The sequence below is a fragment of the Mobula birostris genome, chromosome 22 (assembly GCF_030028105.1).
Source record: "Mobula birostris isolate sMobBir1 chromosome 22, sMobBir1.hap1, whole genome shotgun sequence".
Classification (NCBI taxonomy): Eukaryota; Metazoa; Chordata; class Chondrichthyes; order Myliobatiformes; family Myliobatidae; genus Mobula; species Mobula birostris.
The window spans coordinates 61,906,814-61,929,737 of record NC_092391.1 but is presented as its reverse complement, the minus strand read 5'-3'; positions in this window follow the sequence as shown (position 1 = coordinate 61,929,737).

Here is a 22,924-nt window from a genome sequence, read left to right as displayed (position 1 = left end):
TCCTGTGTTCTCACTCTGTCGGTGTCTGTACTGTTCTGTGGTATGTGTTCTAACTATGTCGTTCTCTGTACTGTTCTATGTTCTGTGTTCTTACTCTGCCTGTCTCTGTACCGTTTTATGTTCTGTGTTCTCACTCTTTCGGTCTCTGTACTTTTCTATGTCCTGTCTTCTCACTTGTCGGTCTGTGTACCATTCTAAGTTCTGTGTTCTCACTCTATCGGTCTCTGTACCGTTCTCTGTTCTGTGTTCTATCTCTGTTGGTCTCTGTACCGTTCTATGATCTGTGTTCTCACTCTGTCGGTCTCTGTACCGTTCGGTGTTGTGTGTTCTCACTCTGTCGGTCTCTGTACACTTCTGTGTTCTGTGTTCTCACTCTGTCGGTCTCTGTACCGTTCTATATTCTCTGTTCTCACTCTGTCGGTCTCTGTACTGTTCAATGTTCTGTGTTCTCACTCTGACGGTCTCTGTACCGTTCTATGTTCTGTGTTCTCACTCTGTCGGTCTCTGTAGTATTCTATGTTCTGTGTTCTCACACTGCCGGACTCTTTACCGATCTATGTCCTCTGTTCTCACTCTGTCGGTGTCTGTACCGTTCTATGTTCTGTATTCTAACTCTGTCGGTCTCTGTACTGTTCTATGTTCTGTGTTCTCACTCTGTCGGTCTCTGTCCCGTTCTATATTCTGTGTTCTCACACTGTTGGACTGTGTATAGATCTATGTCCTGTGTTCTCACTGTGTCGGTCTCTGTACCGTTCTATGATCTGTGTTCTCACTCTTTCGGTCTCTGTACCGTTCTATGTTCTGTGTTCTCACTCTGTCGGTCTCTGTACCATTCTATGTTCTGTGTTCTCACACTGTCGGTCTCTGTACCATTTTGTGTTCTGTGTTCTCAATATGTCGGTCTGTGTACCGTTCTATGACCTGTGTCCTCACTCTGTCGGTATCTGTACTTTTCTATGTTCTGCCTTCTCACTCTTTCGGTCTCTGTGCCGTTCTATGTTCTGTGTTCTCACTCTGTCGGTCTCTGTACCGTTCTATGTTCTGTGTTCTCACTCTGTCAGTCTCTGTACCGTTCTATGTTCTGTGTTCTCACTTTGTCGGTCTCTGTACCATTCCATGTTCTGTGTTCTCACTCTGTTGGTCTCTGTACTGTTCTATGTTCTGTGTTCTCACTCTTTCGTTCTCTGTACCGTTCTATGTTCTGTGTTCTCCCTCTTTCGGTCTCTGTACTGTTCCATGTTCTGTGTTCTCACTCTGTCGGTCTCTGTACCGTTCTATGTTCTATGTTCTCACTCTGTCAGTCTCTTTACCGATCTATGTCCTGTATTCTCACTCTGTCGGTGTCTGTACCGTTCTATGTTCTGTATTCTCACTCTGTCGGTCTCTGTACCGTTCTATGTTCTGTGTTCTCACTCTGTCAGTCTCTGTACTATTCTATGTTCTGTGTTCTCACACTGTCGGACTCTTTACCGATCTATGTCCTGTGTTCTCACTCTGTCGGTGTCTGTACCGTTCTATGTTCTGTATTCTCACTCTGTCGGTCTCTGTACCGTTCTATGTTCTGTGTTCTCACTCTGTCAGTCTCTGTACCGTTCTATGTTCTGTGTTCTCACTTTGTCGGTCTCTGTACCATTCCATGTTCTGTGTTCTCACTCTGTTGGTCTCTGTACTGTTCTATGTTCTGTGTTCTCACTCTTTCGGTCTCTGTACCGTTCTATGTTCTGTGTTCTCCCTCTTTCGGTCTCTGTACTGTTCGATGTTCTATGTTCTCACTCTGTCAGTCTCTTTACCGATCTATATCCTGTATTCTCACTCTGTCGGTGTCTGTACCGTTCTATGTTCTGTATTCTCACTCTGTCGGTCTCTGTCCCGTTCTATATTCTGTGTTCTCACACTGTCGGACTGTGTACCGTTCTATGTTCTGTGTTCTCACTCTGTCAGTCTCTGTACCGTTCTATGTTCTGTGTTCCTACTTTGTCGGTCTCTGTACCATTCCATGTTCTGTGTTCTCACTCTGTCGGTCTCTGTACTGTTCTGTGTTCACACTCTTTCGGTCTCTGTACTGTTCTGTGTTCTGTGTTCTCACTCTGTCGGACTCTGTACCGTTCTATGTTCTGTATTCTCACTCTGTCGGTCTCTGTACCGTTCGGTGTTGTGTGTTCTCACTCTGTCGGTCTCTGTACACTTCTGTGTTCTGTGTTCTCACTCTGTCGGTCTCTGTACCGTTCTATATTCTCTGTTCTCACTCTGTCGGTCTCTGTACTGTTCAATGTTCTGTGTTCTCACTCTGACGGTCTCTGTACCGTTCTATGTTCTGTGTTCTCACTCTGTCGGTCTCTGTACCATTCTATGTTCTGTGTTCTCACACTGTCGGTCTCTGTACCATTTTGTGTTCTGTGTTCTCAATATGTCGGTCTCTGTACCGTTCTATGACCTGTGTCCTCACTCTGTCGGTGTCTGTACTGTTCTATGTTCTGCCTTCTCACTCTTTCGGTCTCTGTACCATTCTATGTTCTGTGTTCTCACACTGTCGGTCCCTGTACCATTCTGTGTTCTGTGTTCTCACACTGTCGGACTCTGTACCTTTCTGTGTTCTGTGTTCGAACTGTGTCGGTGTCTGTACTGTTCTATGATCTGTGTTCTCACTCTTTCGGTCTCTGTACTGTTCTATGTTTTGTGTTCTCACTCTGTCGGTGTCTGTACTGTTCTATGATCTGTGTTCTCACTCTTTCGGTCTCTGTACTGTTCTCTGTTCTGTGTTCTCACTCTGTCGGTCTCTGTACCATTCTATGTTCTGTGTTCTCACTCTGTCGGTCTCTGTACTGTTCTATTTTCTTTGTTCTCACTCTGTTGGTCTCTGTTCCGTTCTATGATCTGTGTTCTCTCCCTGTCGGTGTCTGTACCATTCTATGTTCTGTGTTCTCACACTGTCGGACTCTGTACCGATCTATGTTCTGTGTTCTCACTCTGTTGGTGTCTGTACTGTTCTGTGATCTGTGTTCTCACTCTGTCGGTCTCTGTACCATTCCATGTTCTGTGTTCTCACTCTGTCGGTCTCTGTACCGTTCTATGTTCTGTGTTCTCACTCTGTCGGTCTCTGTACTGTTCAATGTTCTGTCTTCTCACTCTGACGGTCTCTGTACCGTTCTATGTTCTGTGTTCTCACTCTGTCGGTCTCTGTACCGTTCTATGATCTGTGTTCTAACTCTGTCGGTGTCTGTACGGTTCTATGATCTGTGTTCTCACTCTATCGGTCTCTGTACCGTTCTATGATCTGTGTTCTAACTCTGTCCTTGTCTGTACACTTCTATGTTCTGTGTTCTCACTCTTTCGGTCTCTGTCCCGTTCTATGTTCTGTGTTCTCACACTGTCGGACTGTGTACCGATCTATGTCCTGTGTTCTCACTATGTTGGTCTGTGTACCGTTCTATGATCTGTGTTCTCACTCTGTCAGTCTCTGTACCGTTCTCTGTTCTGTGTTCTAACTGTGTCCGTGTCCGTATTGTTCTATGATCTGTGTTCTCACACAGACTGTCTGTGTACCGTTCTCTGTTCTGTGTTCTCACTCTGTCGGTATCTGTACCATTCTATGTTCTTTGTTCTCACACTATCGGACTCTGTACCGATCTATGATATGTGTTCTCACTCTGTCGGTCTCTGTACTGTTCTATGATATGTGTTCTCACTCTTTCGGTCTGTGTACCGTTCTATGTTCTGTGTTCTCACTCTGTCGGTCTCTGTTCCGATCTGTGTTCTGTGTTCTAACTCTGTCGGTGTCTGTACCGTTCTATGTTCTGTGTTCTCAATCTGTCGGTGTCTGTACTGTTCTATGATCTGTGTTCTCACTCTTTCCGTCACCGTACTGTTCTATGTTCTGTGTTCTCACTCTTTCGGTCTCTGTACTGTTCGATGTTCTGTGTTCTCACTCTGTCGGTCTCTGTACCGTTCTATGTTCTGTGTTCTCACTCTGTCAGTCTCTGTACCATTCTATGTTCTGTGTTCTCACTCTTTCGGTCTCTGTACTGTTCGATGTTCTGTGTTCTCACTCTGTCGGTCTCTGTACCGTTCTATGTTCTGTTTTCTCACTCTGTCAGTCTCTGTACCATTCTATTTTCTGTGTTCTCACTTTGTCGGTCTCTGTACCATTCCATATTCTGTGTTCTCCCTCTGTCGGTCTCTGTACTGTTCTATGTTCTGTGTTCTCACTCTTTCGGTCTCTGTACTGTTCTGTGTTCTGTGTTCTCACTCTGTCGGACTCTGTACCGTTCTATGTTCTGTATTCTCACTCTGTCGGTGTCTGTATCGTTCTGTGTTCTAACTCTGTCGGTGTATGTACCGTTCCATGTTCTTTCTTCTCACTCTGTGGGTCTCTGTACCGTTCTATGTTCTGTGTTCTCACTCTGTCGGTCTCTGTCCCGTTCTATGTTCTGTGTTCTTACACTGTCGGACTGTGTACCGATCTATGTCCTGTGTTCTCACTGTGTCGGTCTCTGTACCGTTCTATGAACTGTGTTCTCATTCTGTCGGTCTCTGTACCGTTCTATGTTCTGTGTTCTCACTCTGTCGGTCTCTGTACCGTTCTATGTTCTGTGTTCTCACTCTGTAGGTGTCTCTACCGTTCTATGTTCTGTGTTCTCACTCGGTCGGTCTCTGCACCGTTCTATTTTCTGTGTTCTCACTCTTTCGGTCTCTGTACTGTTCTATGTTCTGTGTTCTCACTCTGTCGGTCTCTGTACCGTTCTATGATCTGTGTTCTAACTCTGTCGGTGTCTGTACGGTTCTATGATCTGTGTTCTCACTCTATCGGTCTCTGTACCGTTCTATGATCTGTGTTCTAACTCTGTCGTTGTCTGTACACTTCTATGTTCTGTGTTCTCACTCTTTCGGTCTCTGTCCCGTTCTATGTTCTGTGTTCTCACACTGTCGGACTGTGTACCGATCTATGTCCTGTGTTCTCACTATGTTGGTCTCTGTACCGTTCTATGATCTGTGTTCTCACTCTGTCAGTCTCTGTACCGTTCTCTGTTCTGTGTTCTAACTGTGTCCGTGTCCGTATTGTTCTATGATCTGTGTTCTCACACAGACGGTCTGTGTACCGTTCTCTGTTCTGTGTTCTCACTCTGTCGGTATCTGTACCATTCTATGTTCTTTGTTCTCACACTATCGGACTCTGTACCGATCTATGATATGTGTTCTCACTCTGTCGGTCTCTGTACTGTTCTATGATATGTGTTCTCACACTTTCGGTCTGTGTACCGTTCTATGTTCTGTGTTCTCACTCTGTCGGTCTCTGTTCCGATCTGTGTTCTGTGTTCTAACTCTGTCGGTGTCTGTACCGTTCTATGTTCTGTGTTCTCAATCTGTCGGTGTCTGTACTGTTGTATGATCTGTGTTCTCACTCTTTCCGTCACCGTACTGTTCTATGTTCTGTGTTCTCACTCTTTCGGTCTCTGTACTGTTCGATGTTCTGTGTTCTCACTCTGTCGGTCTCTGTACCGTTCTATGTTCTGTGTTCTCACTCTGTCAGTCTCTGTACCATTCTATGTTCTGTGTTCTCACTCTTTCGGTCTCTGTACTGTTCGATGTTCTGTGTTCTCACTCTGTCGGTCTCTGTACCGTTCTATGTTCTGTTTTCTCACTCTGTCAGTCTCTGTACCATTCTATTTTCTGTGTTCTCACTTTGTCGGTCTCTGTACCATTCCATGTTCTGTGTTCTCACTCTGTCGGTCTCTGTACTGTTCTATGTTCTGTGTTCTCACTCTGTCGGACTCTGTACCGTTCTATGTTCTGTATTCTCACTCTGTCGGTGTCTGTATCGTTCTGTGTTCTAACTCTGTCGGTGTATGTACCGTTCCATGTTCTTTCTTCTCACTCTGTGGGTCTCTGTACCGTTCTAAGTTCTGTGTTCTCACTCTGTCGGTCTCTGTCCCGTTCTATGTTCTGTGTTCTTACACTGTCGGACTGTGTACCGATCTATGTCCTGTGTTCTCACTGTGTCGGTCTCTGTACCGTTCTATGAACTGTGTTCTCATTCTGTCGGTCTTTGTACCGTTCTATGTTCTGTGTTCTCACTCTGTCGGTCTCTGTACCGTTCTATGTTCTGTGTTCTCAATATGTCGGTCTGTGTACCGTTCTATGACCTGTGTCCTCACTCTGTCGGTGTCTGTACTGTTCTATGTTCTGCCTTCTCACTCTGTCGGTCTCTGTACCATTCTTTGTTCTGTGTTCTCACACTGTCGGTCTCTGTACCATTCTATGTTCTGTGTTCTCACACTGTTGGACTCTGTACCGATCTATGTCCTGTGTTCTCACTCTGTCGATGTCTGTACCGTTCTATGTTCTGTGTTCTCACTCTGTCGGTCTCTGTACCGTTCTATGTTCTGTGTTCTCACTCTGTCGGTGTCTCTACCGTTCTATGTTCTGTGTTCTCACTCGGTCGGTCTCTGCACCGTTCTATTTTCTGTGTTCTCACTCTTTCGGTCTCTGTACTGTTCTATGTTCTGTGTTCTCACTCTGTCGGTCTCTGTACCATTCTATCTTTTGTGTTCTCACTCTGTCGGTCTCTGTACCGTTCTATGTTCGGTGTTCTCACTCTGTCGGTCTCTGTACCATTCTATGTTCTGTGTTCTCACTCTGTCGTTCTCTGTACCGTTCTATTTTCTTTGTTCTCACTCTGTTGGTCTCTGTTCCGTTCTATGATCTGTGTTCTCTCCCTGTCGGTCTCTGTACCGTTCTATGTTCAGTGTTCTAACTCTGTCGGTGTCTGTACCATTCTATGTTCTGTGTTCTCACACTGTCGGACTCTGTACCGATCTATGTTCTGTGTTCTCACTCTGTTGGTGTCTGTACTGTTCTGTGATCTGTGTTCTCACTCTGTCGGTCTCTGTACCATTCTATGTTCTGTGTTCTCACTCTGTCGGTCTCTGTACCGTTCTATGTTCTGTGTTCTCACTCTGTCGGTCTCTGTACTGTTCAATGTTCTGTGTTCTAACTCTGTCTGTGTCTGTACAGTCTATGATCTGTGTTCTCACTCTATCGGTCTCTGTACCGTTCTATGATCTGTGTTCTAACTCTGTCGTTGTCTGTACAGTTCTATGTTCTGTGTTCTCACTCTTTCGGTCTCTGTCCCGTTCTATGTTCTGTGTTCTCACACTGTCGGACTGTGTACCGATCTATGTCCTGTGTTCTCACTATGTTGGTCTCTGTACTGTTCTATGATCTGTGTTCTCACTCTGTCAGTCTCTGTACCGTTCTCTGTTCTGTGTTCTAACTGTGCCCTGTCCGTATTGTTCTATGATCTGTGTTCTCACACAGACGGTCTGTGTACCGTTCTCTGTTCTGTGTTCTCACTCTGTCGGTGTCTGTACCGTTCTATCTTCTCTGTTCTCAATCTGTCGGTGTCTGTACTGTTCTATGATCTGTGTTCTCACTCTTTCCGTCACCGTACTGTTCTATGTTCTGTGTTCTCACTCTTTCGGTCTCTGTACTGTTCGATGTTCTGTGTTCTCACTCTGTCGGTCTCTGTACCGTTCTATGTTCTGTGTTCTCACTCTGTCGGTGTCTCTACCGTTCTATGTTCTGTGTTCTCACTCGGTCGGTCTCTGCACCGTTCTATTTTCTGTGTTCTCACTCTTTCGGTCTCTGTACTGTTCTATGTTCTGTGTTCTCACTCTGTCGGTCTCTGTACCATTCTATCTTTTGTGTTCTCACTCTGTCGGTCTCTGTACCGTTCTATGTTCGGTGTTCTCACTCTGTCGGTCTCTGTACCATTCTATGTTCTGTGTTCTCACTCTGTCGTTCTCTGTACCGTTCTATTTTCTTTGTTCTCACTCTGTTGGTCTCTGTTCCGTTCTATGATCTGTGTTCTCTCCCTGTCGGTCTCTGTACCGTTCTATGTTCAGTGTTCTAACTCTGTCGGTGTCTGTACCATTCTATGTTCTGTGTTCTCACACTGTCGGACTCTGTACCGATCTATGTTCTGTGTTCTCACTCTGTTGGTGTCTGTACTGTTCTGTGATCTGTGTTCTCACTCTGTCGGTCTCTGTACCATTCTATGTTCTGTGTTCTCACTCTGTCGGTCTCTGTACCGTTCTATGTTCTGTGTTCTCACTCTGTCGGTCTCTGTACTGTTCAATGTTCTGTGTTCTAACTCTGTCTGTGTCTGTACAGTCTATGATCTGTGTTCTCACTCTATCGGTCTCTGTACCGTTCTATGATCTGTGTTCTAACTCTGTCGTTGTCTGTACAGTTCTATGTTCTGTGTTCTCACTCTTTCGGTCTCTGTCCCGTTCTATGTTCTGTGTTCTCACACTGTCGGACTGTGTACCGATCTATGTCCTGTGTTCTCACTATGTTGGTCTCTGTACTGTTCTATGATCTGTGTTCTCACTCTGTCAGTCTCTGTACCGTTCTCTGTTCTGTGTTCTAACTGTGCCCTGTCCGTATTGTTCTATGATCTGTGTTCTCACACAGACGGTCTGTGTACCGTTCTCTGTTCTGTGTTCTCACTCTGTCGGTGTCTGTACCGTTCTATCTTCTCTGTTCTCAATCTGTCGGTGTCTGTACTGTTCTATGATCTGTGTTCTCACTCTTTCCGTCACCGTACTGTTCTATGTTCTGTGTTCTCACTCTTTCGGTCTCTGTACTGTTCGATGTTCTGTGTTCTCACTCTGTCGGTATCTGTACCATTCTATGTTCTTTGTTCTCACACTATCGGACTCTGTACCGATCTATGATATGTGTTCTCACTCTGTCGGTCTCTGTACTGTTCTATGATATGTGTTCTCCATCTTTCGGTCTGTGTACCGTTCTATGTTCTGTGTTCTCACTCTGTCGGTCTCTGTTCCGATCTGTGTTCTGTGTTCTAACTCTGTCGGTGTCTGTACCGTTCTATGTTCTGTGTTCTCAATCTGTCGGTGTCTGTACTGTTGTATGATCTGTGTTCTCACTCTTTCCGTCACCGTACTGTTCTATGTTCTGTGTTCTCACTCTTTCGGTCTCTGTACTGTTCGATGTTCTGTGTTCTCACTCTGTCGGTCTCTGTACCGTTCTGTGTTCTGTGTTCTCACTCTGTCAGTCTCTGTACCATTCTATGTTCTGTGTTCTCACTCTTTCGGTCTCTGTACTGTTCGATGTTCTGTGTTCTCACTCTGTCGGTCTCTGTACCGTTCTATGTTCTGTTTTCTCACTCTGTCAGTCTCTGTACCATTCTATTTTCTGTGTTCTCACTTTGTCGGTCTCTGTACCATTCCATGTTCTGTGTTCTCACTCTGTCGGTCTCTGTACTGTTCTATGTTCTGTGTTCTCACTCTTTCGGTCTCTGTACTGTTCTGTGTTCTGTGTTCTCACTCTGTCGGACTCTGTACCGTTCTATGTTCTGTATTCTCACTCTGTCGGTGTCTGTATCGTTCTGTGTTCTAACTCTGTCGGTGTATGTACCGTTCCATGTTCTTTCTTCTCACTCTGTGGGTCTCTGTACCGTTCTATGTTCTGTGTTCTCACTCTGTCGGTCTCTGTCCCGTTCTATGTTCTGTGTTCTTACACTGTCGGACTGTGTACCGATCTATGTCCTGTGTTCTCACTGTGTCGGTCTCTGTACCGTTCTATGAACTGTGTTCTCATTCTGTCGGTCTCTGTACCGTTCTATGTTCTGTGTTCTCACTCTGTCGGTCTCTGTACCGTTCTATGTTCTGTGTTCTCAATATGTCGGTCTGTGTACCGTTCTATGACCTGTATCCTCACTCTGTCGGTGTCTGTACTGTTCTATATTCTGCCTTCTCACTCTGTCGGTCTCTGTACCATTCTTTGTTCTGTGTTCTCACACTGTCGGTCTCTGTACCATTCTATGTTCTGTGTTCTCACACTGTTGGACTCTGTACCGATCTATGTCCTGTGTTCTCACTCTGTCGATGTCTGTACCGTTCTATGTTCTGTGTTCTCACTCTGTCGGTCTCTGTACCGTTCTATGTTCTGTGTTCTCACTCTGTCGGTGTCTCTACCGTTCTATGTTCTGTGTTCTCACTCGGTCGGTCTCTGCACCGTTCTATTTTCTGTGTTCTCACTCTTTCGGTCTCTGTACTGTTCTATGTTCTGTGTTCTCACTCTGTCGGTCTCTGTACCGTTCTATCTTTTGTGTTCTCTCTCTGTCGGTCTCTGTACCGTTCTATGTTCGGTGTTCTCACTCTGTCGGTCTCTGTACCATTCTATGTTCTGTGTTCTCACTCTGTCGGTCTCTGTACCGTTCTATTTTCTTTGTTCTCACTCTGTTGGTCTCTGTTCCGTTCTATGATCTGTGTTCTCTCCCTGTCGGTCTCTGTACCGTTCTATGTTCAGTGTTCTAACTCTGTCGGTGTCTGTACCATTCTATGTTCTGTGTTCTCACACTGTCGGACTCTGTACCGATCTATGTTCTGTGTTCTCACTCTGTTGGTGTCTGTACTGTTCTGTGATCTGTGTTCTCACTCTGTCGGTCTCTGTACCATTCTATGTTCTGTGTTCTCACTCTGTCGGTCTCTGTACCGTTCTATGTTCTGTGTTCTCACTCTGTCGGTCTCTGTACTGTTCAATGTTCTGTGTTCTCACTCTGACGGTCTCTGTACCGTTCTATGTTCTGTGTTCTCACTCTGTCGGTCTCTGTACCGTTCTATGATCTGTGTTCTAACTCTGTCTGTGTCTGTACAGTTCTATGATCTGTGTTCTCACTCTATCGGTCTCTGTACCGTTCTATGATCTGTGTTCTAACTCTGTCGTTGTCTGTACAGTTCTATGTTCTGTGTTCTCACTCTTTCGGTCTCTGTCCCGTTCTATGTTCTGTGTTCTCACACTGTCGGACTGTGTACCGATCTATGTCCTGTGTTCTCACTATGTTGGTCTCTGTACTGTTCTATGATCTGTGTTCTCACTCTGTCAGTCTCTGTACCGTTCTCTGTTCTGTGTTCTAACTGTGCCCTGTCCGTATTGTTCTATGATCTGTGTTCTCACACAGACGGTCTGTGTACCGTTCTCTGTTCTGTGTTCTCACTCTATCGGTCTCTGTACCATTCTATGTTCTTTGTTCTCACACTATCGGACTCTGTACCGATCTATGATATGTGTTCTCACTCTGTCGGTCTCTGTACAGTTCTATGATATGTGTTCTCACTCTTTCGGTCTGTGTACCGTTCTATGTTCTGTGTTCTCACTCTGTCGGTCTCTGTTCCGATCTGTGTTCTGTGTTCTAACTCTGTCGGTGTCTGTACCGTTCTATGTTCTCTGTTCTCAATCTGTCGGTCTCTGTACTGTTCTGTGTTCACACTCTTTCGGTCTCTGTGCTGTTCTGTGTTCTGTGTTCTCACTCTGTCGGACTCTGTACCGTTCTGTGTTCTGTGTTCTCACTCTGTCGGTCTCTGTACCGTTCTGTGTTCTGTGTTCTAACTCTGTCGGTGTCTGTACCGTTCTATGTTCTGTGTTCTCACTTTGTTGGTCTCTGTACCGTTCCATGTTCTTTTTTCTCACTCTGTGGGTCTCTGTACCGTTCTGTGTTCTGTGTTCTCACACTGTCGGACTCTGTACCGATCTGTGTCCTGTGTTCTCACTCTGTCGGTGTCTGTACTGTTCTGTGGTATGTGTTCTAACTATGTCGTTCTCTGTACTGTTCTATGTTCTGTGTTCTTACTCTGCCTGTCTCTGTACCGTTTTATGTTCTGTGTTCTCACTCTTTCGGTCTCTGTACTTTTCTATGTCCTGTCTTCTCACTTGTCGGTCTGTGTACCATTCTAAGTTCTGTGTTCTCACTCTGTCGGTCTCTGTACCGTTCTCTGTTCTGTGTTCTATCTCTGTTGGTATCTGTACCGTTCTATATTCTCTGTTCTCACTCTGTCGGTCTCTGTACTGTTCAATGTTCTGTGTTCTCACTCTGACAGTCTCTGTACCGTTCTATGTTCTGTGTTCTCACTCTGTCGGTCTCTGTAGTATTCTATGTTCTGTGTTCTCACACTGCCGGACTCTTTACCGATCTATGTCCTCTGTTCTCACTCTGTCGGTGTCTGTACCGTTCTATGTTCTGTTTTCTAACTCTGTCGGTCTCTGTACTGTTCTATGTTCTGTGTTCTCACTCTGTCGGTCTCTGTCCCGTTCTATATTCTGTGTTCTCACACTGTTGGACTGTGTATAGATCTATGTCCTGTGTTCTCACTGTGTCGGTCTCTGTACCGTTCTATGATCTGTGTTCTCACTCTTTCGGTCTCTGTACCGTTCTATGTTCTGTGTTCTCACTCTGTCGGTCTCTGTACCATTCTATGTTCTGTGTTCTCACACTGTCGGTGTCTGTACCATTTTGTGTTCTGTGTTCTCAATATGTCGGTCTGTGTACCGTTCTATGACCTGTGTCCTCACTCTGTCGGTGTCTGTACTTTTCTATGTTCTGCCTTCTCACTCTTTCGGTCTCTGTGCCGTTCTATGTTCTGTGTTCTCACTCTGTCGGTCTCTGTACTGTTCAATGTTCTGTGTTCTCACTCTGACGGTCTCTTTACCGATCTATGTCCTGTGTTCTCACTCTGTCGGTGTCTGTACCGTTCTATGTTCTGTATTCTCACTCTGTCGGTCTCTGTACCGTTCTATGTTCTGTGTTCTCACTCTGTCAGTCTCTGTACCGTTCTATGTTCTGTGTTCTCACTTTGTCGGTCTCTGTACCATTCCATGTTCTGTGTTCTCACTCTGTTGGTCTCTGTACTGTTCTATGTTCTGTATTCTAACTCTGTCGGTCTCTGTACTGTTCTATGTTGTGTGTTCTCACTCTGTCGGTCTCTGTCCCGTTCTATATTCTGTGTTCTCACACTGTTGGACTGTGTAGAGATCTATGTCCTGTGTTCTCACTGTGTCGGTCTCTGTACCGTTCTATGATCTGTGTTCTCACTCTTTCGGTCTCTGTACCATTCAATGTTCTGTGTTCTCACACTGTCGGTCTCTGTACCATTTTGTGTTCTGTGTTCTCAATATGTCGGTCTGTGTACCGTTCTATGACCTGTGTCCTCACTCTGTCGGTGTCTGTACTGTTCTATGTTCTCTGTTCTCAATCTGTCCGTGTCTGTACTGTTCTATGATCTGTGTTCTCACTCTTTCCGTCACCGTACCATTCTATGTTCTGTGTTCTCACTCTTTCGGTCTCTGTACTGTTCGATGTTCTGTGTTCTCACTCTGTCGGTCTCTGTACCGTTCTATGTTCTGTGTTCTCACTCTGTTGGTGTCTGTACTGTTCTGTGATCTGTGTTCTCACTCTGTCGGTCTCTGTACCATTCTATGTTCTGTGTTCTCACTCTGTCGGTCTCTGTACCGTTCTATGTTCTGTGTTCTCACTCTGTCGGTCTCTGTACTGTTCAATGTTCTGTGTTCTCACTCTGTCGGTCTCTGTACCGTTCTATGATCTGTGTTCTAACTCTGTCGGTGTCTGTACGGTTCTGTGATCTGTGTTCTCACTCTGTCGGTCTCTGTACCATTCTATGTTCTGTGTTCTCACTCTGTCGGTCTCTGTACCGTTCTATTTTCTTTTTTCTCACTATGTTGGTCTCTGTACCGTTCTATGATCTGTGTTCTCACTCTGTCAGTCTCTGTACCGTTCTCTGTTGTGTGTTCTAACTGTGTCCGTGTCCGTATTGTTCTATGATCTGTGTTCTCACACAGACGGTCTGTGTACCGTTCTCTGTTCTGTGTTCTCACTCTGTCGGTATCTGTACCATTCTATGTTCTTTGTTCTCACACTATCGGACTCTGTACCGATCTATGATATGTGTTCTCACTCTGTCGGTCTCTGTACTGTTCTATGATATGTGTTCTCACTCTTTCGGTCTGTGTACCGTTCTATGTTCTGTGTTCTCACTCTGTCGGTCTCTGTTCCGATCTGTGTTCTGTGTTCTAACTCTGTCGGTGTCTGTACCGTTCTATGTTCTCTGTTCTCAATCTGTCGGTGTCTGTACTGTTCTATGATCTGTGTTCTCACTCTTTCCGTCACCGTACTGTTCTATGTTCTGTGTTCTCACTCTTTCGGTCTCTGTACTGTTCGATGTTCTGTGTTCTCACTCTGTCGGTCTCTGTGCCGTTCTATGTTCTCTGTTCTCACTCTGTCGGTCTCTGTACTGTTCAATGTTCTGTGTTCTCACTCTGACGGTCTCTTTACCGATCTATGTCCTGTGTTCTCACTCTGTCGGTGTCTGTACCGTTCTATGTTCTGTATTCTCACTCTGTCGGTCTCTGTACCGTTCTATGTTCTGTGTTCTCACTCTGTCAGTCTCTGTACCGTTCTATGTTCTGTGTTCTCACTTTGTCGGTCTCTGTACCATTCCATGTTCTGTGTTCTCACTCTGTTGGTCTCTGTACTGTTCTATGTTCTGTGTTCTCACTCTTTCGGTCTCTGTACCGTTCTATGTTCTGTGTTCTCCCTCTTTCGGTCTCTGTACTGTTCGATGTTCTGTGTTCTCACTCTGTCGGTCTCTGTACCGTTCTATGTTCTATGTTCTCACTCTGTCAGTCTCTTTACCGATCTATGTCCTGTATTCTCACTCTGTCGGTGTCTGTACCGTTCTATGTTCTGTATTCTCACTCTGTCGGTCTCTGTACCGTTCTATGTTCTGTGTTCTCACTCTGTCAGTCTCTGTACTATTCTATGTTCTGTGTTCTCACACTGTCGGACTCTTTACCGATCTATGTCCTGTGTTCTCACTCTGTCGGTGTCTGTACCGTTCTATGTTCTGTATTCTCACTCTGTCGGTCTCTGTACCGTTCTATGTTCTGTGTTCTCACTCTGTCAGTCTCTGTACCGTTCTATGTTCTGTGTTCTCACTTTGTCGGCCTCTGTACCATTCCATGTTCTGTGTTCTCACTCTGTTGGTCTCTGTACTGTTCTATGTTCTGTGTTCTCACTCTTTCGGTCTCTGTACCGTTCTATGTTCTGTGTTCTCCCTCTTTCGGTCTCTGTACTGTTCGATGTTCTATGTTCTCACTCTGTCAGTCTCTTTACCGATCTATGTCCTGTATTCTCACTCTGTCGGTGTCTGTACCGTTCTATGTTCTGTATTCTCACTCTGTCGGTCTCTGTCCCGTTCTATATTCTGTGTTCTCACACTGTCGGACTGTGTACCGTTCTATGATCTGTGTTCTCACTCTGTCGGTCTCTGTACTGTTCTGTGTTCACACTCTTTCGGTCTCTGTACTGTTCTGTGTTCTGTGTTCTCACTCTGTCGGACTCTGTACCGTTCTATGTTCTGTATTCTCACTCTGTCGGTCTCTGTACCGTTCTCTGTTCTGTGTTCTATCTCTGTTGGTCTCTGTACCGTTCTATGATCTGTGTTCTCACTCTGTCGGTCTCTGTACCGTTCGGTGTTGTGTGTTCTCACTCTGTCGGTCTCTGTACACTTCTGTGTTCTGTGTTCTCACTCTGTCGGTCTCTGTACCGTTCTATATTCTCTGTTCTCACTCTGTCGGTCTCTGTACTGTTCAATGTTCTGTGTTCTCACTCTGACGGTCTCTGTAACGTTCTATGTTCTGTGTTCTCACTCTGTTGGTCTCTGTAGTATTCTATGTTCTGTGTTCTCACACTGTCGGACTCTTTACCGATCTATGTCCTCTGTTCTCACTCTGTCGGTGTCTGTACCGTTCTATGTTCTGTATTCTAACTCTGTCGGTCTCTGTACTGTTCTATGTTGTGTGTTCTCACTCTGTCGGTCTCTGTCCCGTTCTATATTCTGTGTTCTCACACTGTTGGACTGTGTAGAGATCTATGTCCTGTGTTCTCACTGTGTCGGTCTCTGTACCGTTCTATGATCTGTGTTCTCACTCTTTCGGTCTCTGTACCATTCAATGTTCTGTGTTCTCACACTGTCGGTCTCTGTACCATTTTGTGTTCTGTGTTCTCAATATGTCGGTCTGTGTACCGTTCTATGACCTGTGTCCTCACTCTGTCGGTGTCTGTACTGTTCTATGTTCTCTGTTCTCAATCTGTCCGTGTCTGTACTGTTCTATGATCTGTGTTCTCACTCTTTCCGTCACCGTACCATTCTATGTTCTGTGTTCTCACTCTTTCGGTCTCTGTACTGTTCGATGTTCTGTGTTCTCACTCTGTCGGTCTCTGTACCGTTCTATGTTCTGTGTTCTCACTCTGTTGGTGTCTGTACTGTTCTGTGATCTGTGTTCTCACTCTGTCGGTCTCTGTACCATTCTATGTTCTGTGTTCTCACTCTGTCGGTCTCTGTACCGTTCTATGTTCTGTGTTCTCACTCTGTCGGTCTCTGTACTGTTCAATGTTCTGTGTTCTCACTCTGTCGGTCTCTGTACCGTTCTATGATCTGTGTTCTAACTCTGTCGGTGTCTGTACGGTTCTGTGATCTGTGTTCTCACTCTGTCGGTCTCTGTACCATTCTATGTTCTGTGTTCTCACTCTGTCGGTCTCTGTACCGTTCTATTTTCTTTTTTCTCACTATGTTGGTCTCTGTACCGTTCTATGATCTGTGTTCTCACTCTGTCAGTCTCTGTACCGTTCTCTGTTCTGTGTTCTAACTGTGTCCGTGTCCGTATTGTTCTATGATCTGTGTTCTCACACAGACGGTCTGTGTACCGTTCTCTGTTCTGTGTTCTCACTCTGTCGGTATCTGTACCATTCTATGTTCTTTGTTCTCACACTATCGGACTCTGTACCGATCTATGATATGTGTTCTCACTCTGTCGGTCTCTGTACTGTTCTATGATATGTGTTCTCACTCTTTCGGTCTGTGTACCGTTCTATGTTCTGTGTTCTCACTCTGTCGGTCTCTGTTCCGATCTGTGTTCTGTGTTCTAACTCTGTCGGTGTCTGTACCGTTCTATGTTCTCTGTTCTCAATCTGTCGGTGTCTGTACTGTTCTATGATCTGTGTTCTCACTCTTTCCGTCACCGTACTGTTCTATGTTCTGTGTTCTCACTCTTTCGGTCTCTGTACTGTTCGATGTTCTGTGTTCTCACTCTGTCGGTCTCTGTGCCGTTCTATGTTCTGTGTTCTCACTCTGTCGGTCTCTGTACTGTTCAATGTTCTGTGTTCTCACTCTGACGGTCTCTTTACCGATCTATGTCCTGTGTTCTCACTCTGTCGGTGTCTGTACCGTTCTATGTTCTGTATTCTCACTCTGTCGGTCTCTGTACCGTTCTATGTTCTGTGTTCTCACTCTGTCAGTCTCTGTACCGTTCTATGTTCTGTGTTCTCACTTTGTCGGTCTCTGTACCATTCCATGTTCTGTGTTCTCACTCTGTTGGTCTCTGTACTGTTCTATGTTCTGTGTTCTCACTCTTTCGGTCTCTGTACCGTTCTATGTTCTGTGTTCTCCCTCTTTCGGTCTCTGTACTGTTCGATGTTCTGTGTTCTCACTCTGTCGGTCTCTGTACCGTTCTATGTTCTATGTTCTCACTCTGTCAGTCTCTTTACCGATCTATGTCCTGTATTCTCACTCTGTCGGTGTCTGTACCGTTCTATGTTCTGTATTCTCACTCTGTCGGTCTCTGTACCGTTCTATGTTCTGTGTTCTCACTCTGTCAGTCTCTGTACTATTCTATGTTCTGTGTTCTCACACTGTCGGACTCTTTACCGATCTATGTCCTGTGTTCTCACTCTGTCGGTGTCTGTACCGTTCTATGTTCTGTATTCTCACTCTGTCGGTCTCTGTACCGTTCTATGTTCTGTGTTCTCACTCTGTCAGTCTCTGTACCGTTCTATGTTCTGTGTTCTCACTTTGTCGGCCTCTGTACCATTCCATGTTCTGTGTTCTCACTCTGTTGGTCTCTGTACTGTTCTATGTTCTGTGTTCTCACTCTTTCGGTCTCTGTACCGTTCTATGTTCTGTGTTCTCCCTCTTTCGGTCTCTGTACTGTTCGATGTTCTATGTTCTCACTCTGTCAGTCTCTTTACCGATCTATGTCCTGTATTCTCACTCTGTCGGTGTCTGTACCGTTCTATGTTCTGTATTCTCACTCTGTCGGTCTCTGTCCCGTTCTATATTCTGTGTTCTCACACTGTCGGACTGTGTACCGTTCTATGATCTGTGTTCTCACTCTGTCGGTCTCTGTACTGTTCTGTGTTCACACTCTTTCGGTCTCTGTACTGTTCTGTGTTCTGTGTTCTCACTCTGTCGGACTCTGTACCGTTCTATGTTCTGTATTCTCACTCTGTCGGTCTCTGTACCGTTCTCTGTTCTGTGTTCTATCTCTGTTGGTCTCTGTACCGTTCTATGATCTGTGTTCTCACTCTGTCGGTCTCTGTACCGTTCGGTGTTGTGTGTTCTCACTCTGTCGGTCTCTGTACACTTCTGTGTTCTGTGTTCTCACTCTGTCGGTCTCTGTACCGTTCTATATTCTCTGTTCTCACTCTGTCGGTCTCTGTACTGTTCAATGTTCTGTGTTCTCACTCTGACGGTCTCTGTAACGTTCTATGTTCTGTGTTCTCACTCTGTTGGTCTCTGTAGTATTCTATGTTCTGTGTTCTCACACTGTCGGACTCTTTACCGATCTATGTCCTCTGTTCTCACTCTGTCGGTGTCTGTACCGTTCTATGTTCTGTATTCTAACTCTGTCGGTCTCTGTACTGTTCTATGTTGTGTGTTCTCACTCTGTCGGTCTCTGTCCCGTTCTATATTCTGTGTTCTCACACTGTTGGACTGTGTAGAGATCTATGTCCTGTGTTCTCACTGTGTCGGTCTCTGTACCGTTCTATGATCTGTGTTCTCACTCTTTCGGTCTCTGTACCATTCAATGTTCTGTGTTCTCACACTGTCGGTCTCTGTACCATTTTGTGTTCTGTGTTCTCAATATGTCGGTCTGTGTACCGTTCTATGACCTGTGTCCTCACTCTGTCGGTGTCTGTACTGTTCTATGTTCTCTGTTCTCAATCTGTCCGTGTCTGTACTGTTCTATGATCTGTGTTCTCACTCTTTCCGTCACCGTACCATTCTATGTTCTGTGTTCTCACTCTTTCGGTCTCTGTACTGTTCGATGTTCTGTGTTCTCACTCTGTCGGTCTCTGTACCGTTCTATGTTCTGTGTTCTCACTCTGTTGGTGTCTGTACTGTTCTGTGATCTGTGTTCTCACTCTGTCGGTCTCTGTACCATTCTATGTTCTGTGTTCTCACTCTGTCGGTCTCTGTACCGTTCTATGTTCTGTGTTCTCACTCTGTCGGTCTCTGTACTGTTCAATGTTCTGTGTTCTCACTCTGTCGGTCTCTGTACCGTTCTATGATCTGTGTTCTAACTCTGTCGGTGTCTGTACGGTTCTGTGATCTGTGTTCTCACTCTGTCGGTCTCTGTACCATTCTATGTTCTGTGTTCTCACTCTGTCGGTCTCTGTACCGTTCTATTTTCTTTTTTCTCACTATGTTGGTCTCTGTACCGTTCTATGATCTGTGTTCTCACTCTGTCAGTCTCTGTACCGTTCTCTGTTCTGTGTTCTAACTGTGTCCGTGTCCGTATTGTTCTATGATCTGTGTTCTCACACAGACGGTCTGTGTACCGTTCTCTGTTCTGTGTTCTCACTCTGTCGGTATCTGTACCATTCTATGTTCTTTGTTCTCACACTATCGGACTCTGTACCGATCTATGATATGTGTTCTCACTCTGTCGGTCTCTGTACTGTTCTATGATATGTGTTCTCACTCTTTCGGTCTGTGTACCGTTCTATGTTCTGTGTTCTCACTCTGTCGGTCTCTGTTCCGATCTGTGTTCTGTGTTCTAACTCTGTCGGTGTCTGTACCGTTCTATGTTCTCTGTTCTCAATCTGTCGGTGTCTGTACTGTTCTATGATCTGTGTTCTCACTCTTTCCGTCACCGTACTGTTCTATGTTCTGTGTTCTCACTCTTTCGGTCTCTGTACTGTTCGATGTTCTGTGTTCTCACTCTGTCGGTCTCTGTACCGTTCTATGTTCTGTGTTCTCACTCTGTCAGTCTCTGTACCATTCTATGTTCTGTGTTCTCACTCTTTCGGTCTCTGTACTGTTCGATGTTCTGTGTTCTCACTCTGTCGGTCTCTGTACCGTTCTATGTTCTGTTTTCTCACTCTGTCAGTCTCTGTACCATTCTATTTTCTGTGTTCTCACTTTGTCGGTCTCTGTACCATTCCATGTTCTGTGTTCTCACTCTGTCGGTCTCTGTACTGTTCTATGTTCTGTGTTCTCACTCTTTCGGTCTCTGTACTGTTCTGTGTTCTGTGTTCTCACTCTGTCGGACTCTGTACCGTTCTATGTTCTGTATTCTCACTCTGTCGGTGTCTGTATCGTTCTGTGTTCTAACTCTGTCGGTGTATGTACCGTTCCATGTTCTTTCTTCTCACTCTGTGGGTCTCTGTACCGTTCTATGTTCTGTGTTCTCACTCTGTCGGTCTCTGTCCCGTTCTTTGTTCTGTGTCCTTACACTGTCGGACTGTGTACCGATCTATGTCCTGTGTTCTCACTGTGTCGGTCTCTGTACCGTTCTATGAACTGTGTTCTCATTCTGTCGGTCTCTGTACCGTTCTATGTTCTGTGTTCTCACTCTGTCGGTCTCTGTACCGTTCTATGTTCTGTGTTCTCAATATGTCGGTCTGTGTACCGTTCTATGACCTGTGTCCTCACTCTGTCGGTGTCTGTACTGTTCTATGTTCTGCCTTCTCACTCTGTCGGTCTCTGTACCATTCTTTCTTCTGTGTTCTCACACTGTCGGTCTCTGTACCATTCTATGTTCTGTGTTCTCACACTGTCGGACTCTGTACCGATCTATGTCCTGTGTTCTCACTCTGTCGATGTCTGTACCGTTCTATGTTCTGTGTTCTCACTCTGTCGGTCTCTGTACCGTTCTATGTTCTGTGTTGTCACTCTGTCGGTGTCTCTACCGTTCTATGTTCTGTGTTCTCACTCGGTCGGTCTCTGCACCGTTCTATTTTCTGTGTTCTCACTCTTTCGGTCTCTGTACTTTTCTATGTTCTGTGTTCTCACTCTGTCGGTCTCTGTACCGTTCTATCTTCTGTGTTCTCACTCTGTCGGTCTCTGTACCGTTCTATGTTCGGTGTTCTCACTGTGTCGGTCTCTGTACCATTCTATGTTCTGTGTTCTCACTCTGTCGGTCTCTGTACCGTTCTATTTTCTTTGTTCTCACTCTGTTGGTCTCTGTTCCGTTCTATGATCTGTGTTCTCTCCCTGTCGGTCTCTGTACCGTTCTATGTTCAGTGTTCTAACTCTGTCGGTGTCTGTACCATTCTATGTTCTGTGTTCTCACACTGTCGGACTCTGTACCGATCTATGTTCTGTGTTCTCACTCTGTTGGTGTCTGTACTGTTCTGTGATCTGTGTTCTCACTCTGTCGGTCTCTGTACCATTCTATGTTCTGTGTTCTCACTCTGTCGGTCTCTGTACCGTTCTATGTTCTGTGTTCTCACTCTGTCGGTCTCTGTACTGTTCAATGTTCTGTGTTCTCACTCTGACGGTCTCTGTACCGTTCTATGTTCTGTGTTCTCACTCTGTCGGTCTCTGTACCGTTCTATGATCTGTGTTCTAACTCTGTCTGTGTCTGTACAGTTCTATGATCTGTGTTCTCACTCTATCGGTCTCTGTACCGTTCTATGATCTGTGTTCTAACTCTGTCGTTGTCTGTACACTTCTATGTTCTGTGTTCTCACTCTTTCGGTCTCTGTCCCGTTCTATGTTCTGTGTTCTAACTGTGCCCTGTCCGTATTGTTCTATGATCTGTGTTCTCACACAGACGGTCTGTGTACCGTTCTCTGTTCTGTGTTCTCACTCTGTCGGTCTCTGTACCATTCTATGTTCTATGTTCTTTGTTCTCACACTATCGGACTCTGTACCGATCTATGATATGTGTTCTCACTCTGTCGGTCTCTGTACAGTTCTATGATATGTGTTCTCACTCTTTCGGTCTGTGTACCGTTCTATGTTCTGTGTTCTCACTCTGTCGGTCTCTGTTCCGATCTGTGTTCTGTGTTCTAACTCTGTCGGTGTCTGTACCGTTCTATGTTCTCTGTTCTCAATCTGTCGGTGTCTGTACTGTTCTATGATCTGTGTTCTCACTCTTTCCGTCACCGTACTGTTCTATGTTCTGTGTTCTCACTCTTTCGGTCTCTGTACTGTTCGATGTTCTGTGTTCTCACTCTGTCGGTCTCTGTACCGTTCTATGTTCTGTGTTCTCACTCTGTCAGTCTCTTTACCGATCTGTGTCCTGTATTCTCACTCTGTCGGTGTCTGTACCGTTCTATGTTCTGTACTCTCACTCTGTCGGTCTCTGTACTGTTCTATGTTCTGTGTTCTCACTCTGTCGGTCTCTGTCCCGTTCTATATTCTGTGTTCTCACACTGTCGGACTGTGTACCGTTCTATGTTCTGTGTTCTCACTCTGTCAGTCTCTGTACCGTTCTATGTTCTGTGTTCTCACTTTGTCGGTCTCTGTACCATTCCATGTTCTGTGTTCTCACTCTGTCGGTCTCTGTACTGTTCTGTGTTCACACTCTTTCGGTCTCTGTGCTGTTCTGTGTTCTGTGTTCTCACTCTGTCGGACTCTGTACCGTTCTGTGTTCTGTGTTCTCACTCTGTCGGTCTCTGTACCGTTCTGTGTTGTAACTCTGTCGGTGTCTGTACCGTTCTATGTTCTGTGTTCTCACTTTGTTGGTCTCTGTACCGTTCCATGTTCTTTTTTCTCACTCTGTGGGTCTCTGTACCGTTCTGTGTTCTGTGTTCTCACACTGTCGGACTCTGTACCGATCTGTGTCCTGTGTTCTCACTCTGTCGGTGTCTGTACTGTTCTGTGGTATGTGTTCTAACTATGTCGTTCTCTGTACTGTTCTATGTTCTGTGTTCTTACTCTGCCTGTCTCTGTACCGTTTTATGTTCTGTGTTCTCACTCTGTCGGTCTCTGTACCATTCTATTTTCTTTGTTCTCACTCTGTTAGTCTCTGTTCCGTT